Below are 15,915 nucleotides of genomic sequence, written 5' to 3'. Positions count from 1 at the left end.
GTTTTATTCAGCGTTGATCAGAACAAAAAAAAAAAAACATGACTGCCTGCTTCAGTGTCTTCGACACCAAGAAGAAAAACGAAAGCAACAGAAAACATAAACATCCTGTGAACAGGAAATGCGCAGGCTGTGACACAAACATCCTGCTCCCTTTTAAGGTGGAACAGAAATATCCTAACATCCTCCCCCTTTCCGTGTAACCTGTAGTACCTGTGGTTCAACCCAATTGCAACCTTTGTACGTAAACCTTAAGTTGTTCTCTGTTAACAACCTTAGACAATAGATCAGCAGGAATTTCATTTCCTGCCATGTAGGACACCTGAATGAGTCCTTTCTCAATACACTCTCTTGCACGATGTAGCTTAATCTGCAAGTACTTGGTTCTTTGCTTGCAACTCTCTGAGTTCAGCAAAGCCAAACAGGATCTATTGTCTTGATACACTTGTATAGGACATTTCACAGAAACTCTGATGTCCTTAAACAGTTGCACCAACCATTCACAATCCATGAGTGAAAATGACAGAGCATTGAGTTCTGCTTCACAGGAACTTAGGCTAACTGTCGTCTGCTTTTTGCACAGCCAGTCAAACAAACAGTGGTTGTGCATGTAGCATACTCCAGAAGTGCTTGTACCATCCGTGGTGTCACTTCCAAAACTTGCATCTGCAAAGATTTCAAGACCTCCAGTCTTCTGACTGGTGAACCTCAGCCTGTAGTGCATAGTCCCTTTCAAATAGCGGGCTATGCGCTTCAGAGCTTTCCAATCCTGAACAGTAGGATTATTAGCATGTCTGCTAAGCAGGTTAGTGCTTACAGCTATGTCAGCTCTTGAACATCTAGCAATGAAATTCAACTTGCCTAGAATGCATCTGTACAGCGTAGTGTCAGAAAACGCTTCAGCAGTACTATCTACCTGGTAACCTGTCACCATCGGTGTGTCTGCTGGGTTTGCATCAACCAAATTCAACCTGGTTAATACATCAGCAATTTTCTGTGTTTGGTGTACCAGAAAATTACCTGCTTGGTCCCTCTCCACCTGCAGAGAAAGATAGTTGGATACCTCACCAAGATCCTTCATGTCAAAGTGCTCCTTCAGCTGAGCTAGGGTGCTTTGGTAGAAAGCCTGATTCTTCCAAAACATCAGAAGATCATCAACAAAACATAAACAATACAGTTTGTTTTGCCCCTCCTCTTTGACAAACACACACGGATCAGCTTTGCCCTGGTGAAAACCTAGAGAAAGCAACGTCTCAGTGAGTTTTGTGTTCCAACACCTGGCACTCTGCTTGAGACCATATAAGGATTTCCGCAGTTTACAGACCATTCCCTTCTGTATCTGCATTCCATCAGGTGGAAGCATGTACAGCTCCTCCCCCAAAATCCCGTACAAAAAAGCTGTATTAATGTCATGATGGGAAACATGCAGTTTCTCCTCTGCAGCGATTTTGAGCATCAGCCGAATGCTCTCATATTTGACGGTGGGCGAGTAGGTCTCGTGGTAATCCTGTCCTGGTACCTGTGAAAAACCTCTGGCAACCAATCTGGCTTTGTGTCTGACAACCTTGCCATTCTGGTCTGTCTTGGCCTTGAAGACCCATTTGCTGCCAACCAGTCTCATTCCTGGGACTACCGGTACCAGTTCCCAAGTTTAATAATAATAATATAATAATAATATCTTTATTGTCATTGCCCCCTCTCAGGGACTAATTAAAACAATACAGTATAGTACAGCAAGGAAGATTAGATGACTTTCAAAGTCCAGGCTTCCCATTCAGGGCTGAGATCGCTCTGGAGAAGAAGCTGTTCTTAAGACGGCTCGTTCTTGTCTTCATCGTCCTGTATCTCCGTCCCGACGGCAGGAGCTCGAAGAGACAGTGACCAGGATGCGATGGATCTTTTACTATGTCCAGTGCCTTCCTATGGCACCTTGTGGCATAAATCTGCTCTAATGTGGAAAGTGGGCAGCCAACAATGCTCTCTGCTGCCTTAACAACTCTGCACAACCCCATCCTGTCCTGGGTAGTACAGCTTCCGTACCACACACATAAGCCATAAGTGAGCACGCTCTCAATGGCACAGTGATAGAAAGCAAGCAGCAGTTTCTGCGGAAGATGGTTTTTCCTTAGAATTCTCAAAAAGTACAGTCTCTGCTGCGCCTTCTTCACAAGCCCCCTTGTGTTGACACTCCAGGACAGATCCTCTTGTAATTCAATGCCCAAAAATCTGAACGTTGTTACCCTCTCCACACAGACCCCATCAATCAAAAGTGGCTGGATATTGCTCTTCTGTCTCCTGAAGTCCACCACAAGCTCCTTTGTCTTCCTTGTATTTATGAGCAAGTTGTTAGCTCTGCACCACTCTGTCAGCCGCTCCACCTCATCTCTATAGTCCGTTTCACCCTCCCTTTCAGGGATGAGCCCAATCACGGTTGTGTCATCTGCAAATTTGACAACCCTATTACTAGGGTGAGCAGCGACACAATCGTACGTGTAGAGAATATAAAGGAGCGGACTGAGTACGCATTCCTGTGGTGTTCCTATGTTAGTCTTAAGCATTTTAGAGGTATAAGGGCCCAACCGAACCCTCTGGGAGCGGTCTGACAAAAAGTCCAGTATCCACCCACAAAGTGATAACGGAAGCCCCAGATCTTCCAGTTTAGACATCAGACGTTGTGGTAGAATGGTATTAAATGCCGAGCTGAAATCTAAAAAAAGCAGTCTGGCATAACCCCCCCCGCTGCTCCAAATGTGCAAGGACGGCATGGAGGGCAATCGCCACAGCGTCCTCTGTCGATCTTTTTGTTTTATAAGCAAATTGGAATGTGTCCAGTCCCTCTGGTAGGCAGGCAATGACATGATTTCGTACCAGCTTTTCAAAGCACTTCATGATTATAGGTGTGAGTGCTACTGGACGAAAGTCATTCAGATCTTCTGGGTTAGGTTTTTTTGCTATTGGAACGATAATAGAGGACTTTAGGCAGGATGGAACAATAGCCTGGGCTAGGGATCGATTTAAAATCCCAGTGAAAACTCCTGCTAGTTGATCTGCACAGTCTCTCAATACCCTTCCAGCTACCCCATCTGGCCCTGTGGCCTTCCTTGGGTTGATTCCCTTCAACACCTTCCTCATCTCTTCTTTTTCCACAGAGACTGCTACATTCCTTTGTACTGATGATGGTGATGGTAGTGATGATGGCAAAGCCTTCCCAGGGAGTGGTGGTGGTGGTGGTAAAGCCTCAGCAGGTGTTGCTGCAGATGTTACTTCAAAACGGGCAAAAAAGGCATTCAAATCCTCTGCGAGGGATGCCCCTCCCTCGTCTGCCAGGGAATCCTTGGATTTATACCCTGTTAATTCTTGTACACCTTGCCACACCTGCCTGGTGTTGTTACTTTGTAGATGATTCTCCAGCCGCTGTCTATATGCCTCCTTTGCTACACGGATACCTCTCTTTAGATCCGCTCTAGCTAAGCTGTACAGTGACTTATTTCCACTTCTGAAAGCAGTATTTCTTGCCTTTAGCAACCCCTGGACCTCCCTTGTCATCCAGGGCTTCCTGTTTGGGTAGATCTTTATCCGGCGCCTCTGTGTTACATTGTCAGTGCAGAACCTGATATAGTCCAACACTTGCTCAGTATGAGTCTCTATATCCTGTTGGGCGAATACCTCCCAATCGGTGTCATGAAAACAGTCTTGTAGTTGTTGGGATGCTTCAGCTGGCCATATTGTAATATCCCTCTTTATAGCTGGAATCCGTTTCCTCAATGGAATATATTCAGGAGTCAGAAGCAGGAACACATGATCAGATTGGCCTAGATGTGCCAATGGTTCGGCCTTATAGGCCTGTTTGACATTTGTATACAGCCTGTCCAGAGTCTTTTCTCCCCTGGTTGCACACTTTATGTGTTGATAGAATTTAGGTAGAACCACTTTCAAATCTGCCTGGTTGAAATCCCCGCATACAAGAAATGCAGCCTCGGGATACTTGCCTTGTTGTCTGCTAATGGCATCATGCAGAAGACCCATTGCCTCTTTGGTGTTCGCATCAGGTGCAATGTATACTATAGTTATCAGTACTGCTGTAAATTCTCGGGGGATATATATAGGTCTGCATTTAAGCATCATAAATTCCACAGTTGGAGAGCAGTGGCTAGCTATCACAGCGTGGTTTGTGCACCAGCTGTTATTCACGTATGCACACAAACCTCCCCCCCTTCTTTTACCAGAGTCCTCTGTTCTATCATGGCGGAACACTGTATAGCCCGTTAGTTCTATGGCTGAGTCAGGAGTAATTGGTGTCAGCCAAGTTTCTGTAAGCAGCAGAAGACAGCATTCACTCACAGTTTTCTCCGTTGCTATCCACAATTTCCACTCCTCCAGCTTATTCCCCAAAGATCTCACGTTCGCATAGAAAATGCTGGGAAGCGGTAAGTTATAATGTTGTGTCTTTAGCCTTAATTGCCTTAATCGCCTTCCTCCTCTGCAGCCTCTCTTCTGTTTACGGTCTCTCCTGTGTCTCTTTACTCCCCAGTTCTTTGAAGTCAAAAAATCTTCCTTGCAGACGCGGAGACACTCACAATTTGTGCAGCACTCACTCCGTAGCCGAATAGATAACATGTCCTGCCGACTATAAACAAGTCTATTTTGGCAGGACAAAAAAGCCAAATTCTGAGTTAAGGAGCAACCAGCCGCTGCATCTACACGCGCCGCCATCTTAGTTTGGTTCCTGTTCAAGGAATCAACTTCAGCCTTCATGGCATTAAGCCAAGGCTCAGCATCTTTAGAGGTTAACTCCTGAACCTCTTTGAAGCTTGAAGGTTCCCACACCTTCTCTAAGCTACTAAGAACAGCAGTTGCCGTCTTAGCAAACTCATCAGCAAATCTCTTTGGAGGTCTGCCTTTGGTCGCCCTTTCAGACCTGTGAACCAGACGCAAGTCTTCTGGACTCATCTCCTCCTTCTTAGGAGAAAAGTGACCAATGGTGAACAGTGGTTCTTCCAGTTCATTGTCAGATGCATCAGATGGTCTGACTGAGGCCTTTGCGCTCTTGTAGTCTGCTGTGTCATCACTGTCGCTGACACCAGCAGCAGCGCCGCCCACTGAACTGGAATCCGAACTCTGATCATCACCACCACCACCACCATCATCATCATCCTCATCCTCAGCTTTCTCAGCTTTCTCAGCTTTCTCAACATTATCTGCCTTTTTCACATCACCTTCATCCTCCTCTGGGTAACTCTGGAAAATTCCCACATTTTCCCCCCACTTAGGATTGTACTCAACACTCTTTGTGAACTTAATGGACTTAGAGTTAGTCATCCATACTCTGTATGCACCTTTTTCGTACCCCATGAACAAACCATGTGCCCCACGCTTCCCAAGCTTGTTGCTCTGTGGGGTGTGTACCCACATGTCAGAACCAAAGATTCTCATGTGCTTGACGTTCGGTTTCTTACCAAACATCTTCTCGTAGGGAGTACAACCAATAGGTGATGACAGTCTGCGATTATAGGAATAAACAAACGTCGACAGAGCTTCCCCCCAAAACTTCTCAGGGAGGTTGGCATCATGCAACAAGGTTTTCAGGCCTTGAAGCAAAGTCTGATTTGCTCGCTCCGCAAGTCCATTCATCCATGGCGATCTAGGCGTTGACAAGTCATGCTGGATTCCCTTCTCAGTCAGGAAAGCTTCAAACTGCTGAGAAGTGAACTCCCCGCCCCGATCAGTAAACAAACAGCCGATACGTTTACTGTGAACATTCTCCAACCAAGCACAGAATGCCTTGAACCTAGGAAACACTTGCGATTTCTGCTCAAGCATAAACACATGAATGTACCTAGAAAAAGAATCAATTAGAACCATGAAGTACCTTGCTCCACCCAAAGAGGGCGCAAGTGGACCAACCAGGTCTGCGTGCACTAGCTGGTAGGGTTTGGAAGCCTGCCTGCTAGACTCCTTGCCTTTTGGAGCAACCTTCACCTTGTTCTCTGCACAAGATACACATTTCATGTGAAACTTACAGGGTTTGATGTTCAAACCTTCAACCAACTCAGGCATCTTGGCCAGCGCCTGCGAAGACATGTGACAAAATCTTCGATGTTGATCATGAATACATCCTGCATGGAGAACTTTGTTAGTTTGTGCAACACAACAAGAATCAACATTAGACATAATAGCATTGTCATCATAAGTTATACAGAATAAGCCATCCATAAACTTTGCAAGCAAAATGTCCTCTTTGCCTTTCCTGATGACACAGACGCTCCTCTTGAAGGAAATCTCAAAACCACGCCCAGTCAGCTGTGGGACACTAAGCAAATTGTCCGCAGCACCTGGAACAAAAAGTACATCTCTGATGGTAGTGTGCAGACTTGCCAGTTTCACAGTCCCTACTCCTGCAATTTGCAACGTCCTTCCATCAGCCAGGTGGATCGCTCCATCTTGAGGTGTGAAGGAGATAAACAGGTGCTTATCTTTTGACAAATGGCGGCTCGCACCAGAGTCCACAATAAATCTGGCCTTGGCCTTTGGAGCAGCTTTTCCACTAAGCAAAACCTTGTTTTCCACCGGCGTGGGCTTTTGCTGCTTGCCCCCCTGCTCCTGGCCATCAAACTTGCCTTTAGCCTTTGGTGAAGCTGTGCCAGGAAACAAAGCCTTGTTTTCCACTGGCGTGGGCCTTTCACCCCCCTTCTGCTTCGGGCCATCTGCAGGCATCTGTCTCTGTTTACTTCTGGCCTTCCGGCCTCTGCAAAGTTGACCTTGGCTCCCATGGGAAACAGAGCTCTCAGCTGCCGACTCCTTGGCTTCCCCTGGAGGCTGGAATGCTGCCTGGGATGACATCACAGTCAGCTCCCCCTACAGCTTGCAACCGGTGCCCTCGGCATCCCTGCATTCACTCGCATTCTGGGAAACAGCCAGGACCTCCGATGCAGTCAAACTCTGGGCTGGGATGACTGGCAGATGAGCAACTTTCAAAGCATTCCACATCTGACGTGCAGTCGTGTTGCCAGCTAGCGTAGCAATTTCCTCCAGAGAGACGGACAAGACTATTACGTCTACGGCTTTCGAATTCTGAGCCTTCCATCTATCTGTCAGAGGAACTGGAGGGGCTTCACACACAGTATGCCACACTCCAAACTGACGCAGCAAACTCTCACACCATTTTGCCCAGGTCTCATAATTGTGCCTGTTTAACTTTGGGCACTCAGCAGCTTCAGAGGCATGGAAAAACTCCATTCCAGCTCTTTACTTGAGCCGTGAGTCTTTTTCACTTCAGAGACTCCTTATCTTGGCACCCATAAATCACGAAGCCTGCTTGGCTCGGCTCCCAGGCCAATTAGGCCAGCCGGACATCAGAGACTCTTGCCGCGGCAAACAGAAAAGCCTCATTTGCTTTTGCTTTCCCACACATACCTCAGCAGTCTATCGCAGTCTTACTCTCCTGTAAGTGCCGTGAATCTGGGCCCGAAACCTGTTGTTGGGATACTGCCAGGGAGATAATGTCCATCATGACTCCACGTCGTCTCCGGACGTCCATCGATCTCCCGTAGACACGCAGTATCAGCAATTAGCGACACGAGCTCCAAAAATAGATTGCCACATTCCTGGGCTCATGCACACTCTATCAGCAGATAATGCACAGCAAAAGTCGCACTCAGGAGAGCATTATTTACAAGTTTTATTCAGCGTTGATCAGAACAAAAAAAAACATGACTGCCTGCTTCAGTGTCTTCGACACCAAGAAGAAAAACGAAAGCAACAGAAAACATAAACATCCTGTGAACAGGAAATGCACAGGCTGTGACACAAACATCCTGCTCCCTTTTAAGGTGGAACGGAAATATCCTAACAGGAGGCACTACTCGGCATCCTTATATTCCACCCTTCCTCCCAAAGGAGTCCAGGGCAGCAAAGACACAACAGTTAAACAACCAAAACATCCAAAAACAGTTCCTACACAGAAGCAGACTAAGAAAAATCTCTCCTTAGAAGGCTTCTTGAAAGAGGAAGAGGAAGTAGGCATTGAAAAGATAGCAGAGAAGGGACCCCTGATAAGATGGTACCTGCAGGAAGCCGTCATCTGCAGAGCAGAGCCATCCATTGGGTATATAAGGGGTGATATGATTTTTCAGGTGCCTTAGCCTCAACCAATACCTCAAACTATCAGTCAACCTCCTCAGTCTCCTTTATGCTTCTGATGAAATAGGCTATGCCTGCATAAGTTTTTGTTATGTTGTCCTAAAATACCACTACTCTTTTGTCTCTTCCTTCTGAAGGATCCCGGTGAACAAGCAAAAAGCCCTTGAAAACACACACACACACACACACACACAAGGACAAGACAAGACAGGGCTGTGCACCACAAACCATCCCAAAATAAGCCTCCATTCCCCATCAATCAATATTGGGCTAAAATCTATAGAACACAAAGCTAAATGCATCTAAAAACTGGTTTTGAAATAACCTTGGTCTTGCCTAGTCCTTCAGCATTGTGAGTTTAGGAGCTAGTCTGCAAGGGTGAAAATCTAATGGGCGATTCCATTGTTGAATTAACCAAGCAAGGGTCATAGTTGCCACCTATGTACCTTGTGGTTGCTCTGTGCCAGAGGGCAAATGAGGGTGGGCCTCCTCCCTCGCCTGGCTGGGAATGAGAAAGGAAAAGGTCAGAGTTGTGTGAGAGAGCTGGGCTGGTCCGGTTGGCGCCAGCGCTTAATGGCGGTCTCCCGCTGAGCTCCGCTCAGGGAGACTGCTCCACGAGTTCGGGTCTGACCGCTACGGCGAAGCGGGGACCCCTAAAATCACAGGCGCAAAAGCCTGGGAACACGGAGACTCGGTGGGCACCTTAAGCGCCCCCCTTTACCGCAAAGGAGCCTTTTTAAAGGCTCCGGAGCGGCATCGGGTGAGCGCGGAGCTGAGAGTCGCTACCCAGCCCGTGGAGCGAAGCCGCGTCGCCATTAGCGGAGAGCGCCGATTCCTTCCTGACATTTGGACTGAATTGGATTACCCGTGAGTAAGACGGAAAGATATTATTAAAAGAAATTTCAAGAATTTGGCTGAAAACGGAGAAGGCAAAAAATAAGGAAGTCTGCCTTCCTCGGACTGCATGTAAACAAAGCAATGAAATAGGAAGCTGCAATTTGACAGGAAGCAGCTTTAAACTTAACGGACTCAGACATTGGACTTAATTCCCCCCCGCAGCAGGCAGGGGCAGGGGGGGGGGGGAAATTGTGAACTGTTATACCTGCACGGAAGAAGCATAGAAGGGGAGACTTCTGCCGTTCTGAACCCTTGGGGAGAACTGCCTGGAAAGTGAGTCACCGGGACGGAGAGCTGTCATTTAGAGACTGGTAACAAAGTTGGCTCTTTACACCTTTTGCAACAAGTAAACACTTTATTGGATACAAATGGGCACTCTGGAAAGATACATCTGAGTATATTTGGAGAATATTGGAATAGTCTGTTACTATTGTTTTTCTTTTGAAGGGAACTTTTTGTTTTTGGTACTTGGAACTTTGAGCGGCTCCCTCTAGAGGCCGCAGAAAAATTGTTACAATTGCTGCAATTTTTACTGTGAGAAACAGGCCTGTGGAATTTCCCATTTGAAAGCTATTCCCGTGGGAATGACCTTGGGACATGAGTGGCCCAATAGAAGCAAGAGTAACGAGAGCTAAAGGAAAAGTGGAACAAAAGAGAAGGGCCTCAGTAACAAATCCAGTTGCACCTGTTATGACTTCTCCCATGGATGCTGCAGCTGTGGCCAATGCATTAGTTAGAATAAACGAATCTCTGGAAGCGCTTACGAAGCAGAGCACTGAAAATTCTAAACAGCTGAATGAACTGTCAACAAAAATAGATAAAAATACAGAGACAATAAATAAATTAGTTCAAGAAAGTGAGGCAACCAGAAAGATTGCAGAGGAAGCGAAAACCTCTGCAGAAGAAGCGAAAGTTTCTGCAGAAAATACACAGGAAAAGTTGGTGCCAGTCTGTAAAAAGCTAGAAGAACATGATGCTGCCCTGTCTTTATTGGAATTACAGAGGAAAAACAGAAATCTAAGATTAAGATTGATTCCAGAAAATGAAAAGGACAATCTGACAGAATATCTTACAAAAGAATTTCTGGAATTTTGGCAGGACAGCTTGAAAGAAGAGGAATTTAAGATAACAACTGCTTTCAGACTGGGCAGGAAACAAAACAGAAAGAGCCCTAGAGATTGTTTAATAACTTTGAGATCTCAGGAGGAGAGGGACAAGATACTAAATTTACATTTTCAAAGAGCTCTTGAGATTGGAGATTTTCGTGTTCAGATTTTTAAAGATATTCCTAAATATATCTTGGAAGTCAGGACCTACTATAAGGATTTGGTCACTTTACTGAGAAAGAACAACATACCATTCAGATGGGAGTTCCCGCAAGGCCTGTCCTTCAATTACAAAGGAAAGAAAATCAAGATAAAAACAGTGCTAGATAAAGAACAATTTTTGGCAAGGAACGAGGAGGACCTTCAGAAGGAAACGGTGGAAACTACAGACTCAGCAAAAATACCGGATATTTCAAACTTATCTTTTGGAGCTAAAACCTTAACAGAAGAAGGTTTACTTGGAGCAGTTGGAGGAGTATCTAAGTAAAAAAAACAAGATGTCTCTGCAAATTTTAAGCTGGAATTGTAATGGACTGAACCATCCTAGAAAAAGGAGGGAGGTGTTTCATATTTTGAAAAAAGAACAATTAGACTTGATTTGCTTACAAGAAACTCATGTGACCAGAATACATCGAAAACTACTCATTAATAAAAGATTAGGACAATAATTTATTTCATCTGACAAAGTGAAGAAAAGAGGAGTGGTAATTTATGCAAAGGAAAGATTGGTACCTAAACTAAAATTTAAAGATGAACAAGGAAGATATTTGGCAATTGAAATTCAAGTTCAAGGAGAAAAATTATTGGTAATAGGAGTCTATGCACCGAATGAAGGGAAGTCAGAATTCTTTAAGAAATTGCACGAGACACTAATGGACTATCTAGACTATAATGTAATTTTAATGGGAGACATGAATGGAGTGGTCTCTACAAATATGGATAAAGCACAAAGACAGGTGGTCTCCAAGGATGGGAGACTACCTAAGACCTTTTTTGAAATGACTGACAACATGAACCTGATTGACATTTGGAGAACAAGAAACCCTCTTGAGAGAGAGGGAACTTTTTTCTCTGAGGCAAAAATGACTTGGACTAGAATTGACCAAATATGGATATCTAGTGGGATGGCACCAAAGATTAAAAAAGTGGAAATCTGCCCAAAGACTTGTTCCGACCATAACGCCGTAAAGATGGAGATGAACCCAACAACAGCTGGTTCCTTTAGATGGAGGATGAATGACTCCCTGTTTAGAGATGAAGAGGTGTACAAAAAGGCCCAGAAAGCAATAAAGGATTACTTTGAGATAAACCTGAGAACAGAAGTGGAAAAAAGAGTAATTTGGGACGCAAGTAAAGCCGTCATGCAAGGTTTTTTAATACAACAGAATGCCATAAAAAGGAAGAGACAGAATGAGCAAAAGGATAAGATTTTGGAAAAGATAAAAGAAGGAGAAAAAAGACTGAGATCTAAACCAAAGTCACATGAAATTTTGAGAGAAATTACGTTTTACCAGAGACAATATATGGAATTGATGAACCAAGAGATAGAATGGAAAATAAAACAAATGAGACAAAGGACATTTGAATCGGCAGATAAATGTGGGAAATTTCTGGCATGGCAATTGAAGAAGAGACAAAAACAGAATACGGTTACCAATTTAGAAGTGGAGGGAAAGAACATTTATAAACCAAATGAGATTAGAAACTGTTTTCAGAGTTATTTCAAGAGACTTTATGCACAAGGGCCGGTGAATGAAAAAGAAATAGAAGAATTTCTTAAAAAATATGGATTACAAAAAATTTCTGAACAAAGTAGAGTGATTTTGAACCAGAAGATAACTGACCAAGAAATTGAGGGAGCCATTCAAAATATGCAATTGGGAAAATCTCCAGGACCTGATGGACTGACCTCCAGATATTACAAAGCTTTGAAAGAATGGCTTATGCAACCGTTGAAGGAGGTCTGCAACGAAATTTTAGAGGGGAAGAAGGCACCTGAATCGTGGAAAGAAGCTTACATTACACTTATACCAAAGACAGAGACTGAAAAAAACCAGGTTAAGAACTACCGCCCTATATCACTACTCAATGTGGATTACAAAATTTTTGCAGACATTTTGGCAAAAAGACTGAAAAGAGTTTTGGTGGGGGAGATTCATAAGGACCAAGCGGGCTTTCTTCCAGGAAGACATTTGTCAGACAATGTGAGAAACATAATAGACATTATGGAGTTATTGGAAGTTAATATTAACACTAAGGCAGTTTTAATATTTGTGGACGCGGAGAAGGCCTTTGACAACATTTCTTGGAAGTTTATGAGAAAGAATCTTCAAGGGATGGGGGTAGGCCAAGGTTTTGAAAATGGTATAAGTGCAATTTATTCTGAACAAAAAGCAAAATTGATTGTAAATAATGTGGTTACAGAAGAGCTTGCTATTGAGAAAGGGACACGACAGGGATGCCCAATATCCCCACTACTTTTTATATCGGTCCTGGAGGTCTTATTAAACATGATTAGAGAGGATCAGCTGGTTAAAGGGATTCAGGTCGGAGCTAAACAGTATAAACTGAGAGCATTTGCAGATGACCTAGTTTTAACCTTGCAAGAGCCAGACACTAGTACGAAAAGAGTCTTAGAATTAATACAAATATTTGGTCAAGTAGCAGGTTTTAAGCTGAACAAACAGAAAACGAAAGTACTGGATAAAAATTTAACAGCTGTTGAAAGGGAGAAGTTTCAGAGTGAAACTGGTCTGACAGTAGCAAAGAAGGTGAAATACCTAGGGATTAATTTGACATCTAAGAATGTGAACTTAGTTAAAGACAATTATGAGAAATGTTGGTCAGAAGTTAAGAAAGATCTAGAAACATGGTCAAATTTGAGACTTTCCTTGTTGGGCAGAATTGCAGTTATCAAGATGAACGTCTTGCCGAGAATGCTGTTTTTGTTTCAAACATTGCAGATTTTGGACAAAATGGAATGTTTCAAGAGGTGGCAGAAAGATATATCTAAATTTGTCTGGCAGGGCAAAAAGCCCAGAATAAAATTTAAGATATTAACAGATGCAAAAGAAAGAGGGGGGTTTGCCCTGCCGGACTTAAAGCTTTATTATGAATCAGCGGCTTTCTGCTGGCTGAAAAACTGACTGCTTCTTGAAAATACAGACATTTTGGATCTGGAAGGGTTCAATAATAGATTCGGCTGGCATGCGTATATATGGTATGACAAGGTTAAAGCTCATCAAGGTTTTAAAAACCATATTGTTAGGAAAGCATTATATAATGTGTGGACCCGGTATAAAGATTTGTTAGAAAACAAAACCCCTAGGTGGTTGTCACCAATGGAAGCTAAGGAAGTGAAAAAACTTAATATGGAATCAAAATGGCCAAAATATTGGGAAATTATAGAATATGAGGAGGGAAAAGTGAAATTGCAGAGTTACGAGAAACTGAAGTCAAAAGTAAGAGATTGGTTACATTACTATCAGATAAATGAAGTTTTTAAACAGGACAGGAAAATTGGATTCCAGGTGGAGAGGTCAAAATTAGAAACAGAGCTTTTGGAACCCAGTACTAAAAATTTGTCAAGAATGTATAACTTGCTGTTGAAATGGAATACACAGGATGAGACGGTTAAATCAGCTATGATTAAATGGGCACAAGATATCGGTCATGACATTATGTTTGCTGACTGGGAACAGCTATGGACCACCGGTATAAAGTTTACGGCATGTAATGCCTTAAGAGAAAACATTATGAAAATGATCTATAGGTGGTACATGACTCCAGTCAAGCTTGCAAAAATTTACCACACGCCCAATAATAAATGTTGGAAATGTAAGGAAACTGAAGGTACCTTTTACCACCTTTGGTGGACGTGCCCAAGGATTAAGGTCTTCTGGGAAATGATTTATAATGAAATGAAGAAGGTGCTTAAATGCACATTTGTGAAGAAACCGGAAGCCTTTCTCCTGGGCATGGTGGGCCAATTGGTATCAAGGAAAGATAGGATGTTTTTTATGTATGCTACAACAGCAGCAAGAGTACTTCTAGCAAAGTACTGGAAGACACAAGAACTACCCACACTGGAAGAATGGCAGACCAAGGTGATTGACTACATGGGACTGGCGGAGATGACTGGCAGAATCCGTGACCAAGGGAGAGAGACGGTGGAAGAAGATTGGAAGAAATTTAAAGTTTATCTCAAGAACTGTTGCAAAATTAATGAGTGCTAAAATGTTTTGGGTCAGGTAAAACAGAATTGCGGGGAAAAATAATTGGATATGAGAAAAAGGATTCAAAGGGAAAAAAGTGTTATAAGTTGACATTGGGGCTTGCTGGAAAACCTTAAAACAGGGATGCAGAAAGGGGAGGTATGAGGAAGTCGATGAAAGAAGGTTTAAGAAAAAATGTGAAGAAATTATACGTGTTTATATGTTTGTTTGTTTCTGTATTGTTTTGTATTGTCTATTATTAAGTGTTAAAAAACCAATAAAAATTTTATAAAAAAAAAAAAGAGAGAGCTGGGCTGGAAGTTGGCAGAAGTCACAGAGAGAGAGCCATGCCTGATTTCTTCTTGATTCGAAGGCTGTAACTGGAAGAAGCAAGACCTTCTGGGGCGTTAATGCTGTGAGCCTCTCCATCTTCGGCTCAGGTTGTATATGTGTGTGAATAAACCATATATCATAAAGACACCACAGTCTCTGCTGAGCCTCATTCCAAGGAAACTTGCTCTAACAACCTCACTAATGCAGCCCCTTCAGTCCTTTATTCTAGTTCCCCTTTCCATGCCGTACCATACAAGGCTTTGCCAGTATTTTCAGGGTCATCTTCCACGACAATTTAGGGTTGCCATATGTCTGGGGAAACCCGGACATGTCCTCTTTTGGGGGACCAACATGCCTATCTGGGCGATTTTTTACATTTTAAAGGAAATGTCCAGGTTGAGGGGAGTTGTTGGGGTCTCGGGCTCAGGTGGCTCGGGAGTGGGCTGCTCTGCCCGTCATGGCCCCTGCCAGCCCGAGCTGGGGAAAGGGGCATGGCAGTGGCGACCCCGCCCACCTCTTTTCCCAGCTCAGGCTGGCAGTGCCTCAGGCTGTCCTCTTTTTTTGCTCTTGTACCTTCGTTTTCAAACAGCTTAGTTCTTGAACGTTTTGGCTCCCGGAACTGATTCCATTCAACTTCCAAGGTACGACTGTAATCAAAATAAAAACAACAACCACCCAGTAACCCACAATTGGATGACCCCATTGGGTTTTGGAATTATGGAGGGATGAAAAACTTACCGCATTCCACTTTCTCTACACTATGCGTGTACCCCTGACCGTGTCCTCCCTTACTCATTTCCCCCCTAAACTAGAAAGCCCCAAATGTTTTAGCTTCTCATCTGGGAGTTGCTCCAGCCCCTTGATAATTTTGGTTGCCCTCTGCTGAACATTCCTGCCCCCGCCCCCCAAGCTCTGCCTTCAACTGCAAACGTGGCAGACAATGCCTTCCCTGCAGTTGCACTGCCAAAAAAGTTCAGTTTTACTTTTAAGGACAGGAAATTCTCCTGCAGGCCATCTGTGCTAAAGAGAGGGTGCAGACCACCCAATTTGCATAAAAATAAGACAAGATTAAAAGTGTTGAGTTTTCCCCACCCCATGGAAAAGGAGCAAATGAAAAATCCTCTCCTGAGCTGTGGCTGCTACTTCCTGAGCATGAGAGATGAAAAGGGCCTGTATGGATTTGGCAAAGTCAGCATTCACAGTTCGAGAATCACACTTGGCTCATGACC

The sequence above is a fragment of the Podarcis filfolensis genome (assembly GCF_964270895.1).
Source record: "Podarcis filfolensis genome assembly, chromosome: W".
Lineage (NCBI taxonomy): Eukaryota > Metazoa > Chordata > Lepidosauria > Squamata > Lacertidae > Podarcis > Podarcis filfolensis.
The sequence above is the reverse complement of the archived record's forward strand: the minus strand, read 5'-3'. Positions refer to the sequence as shown.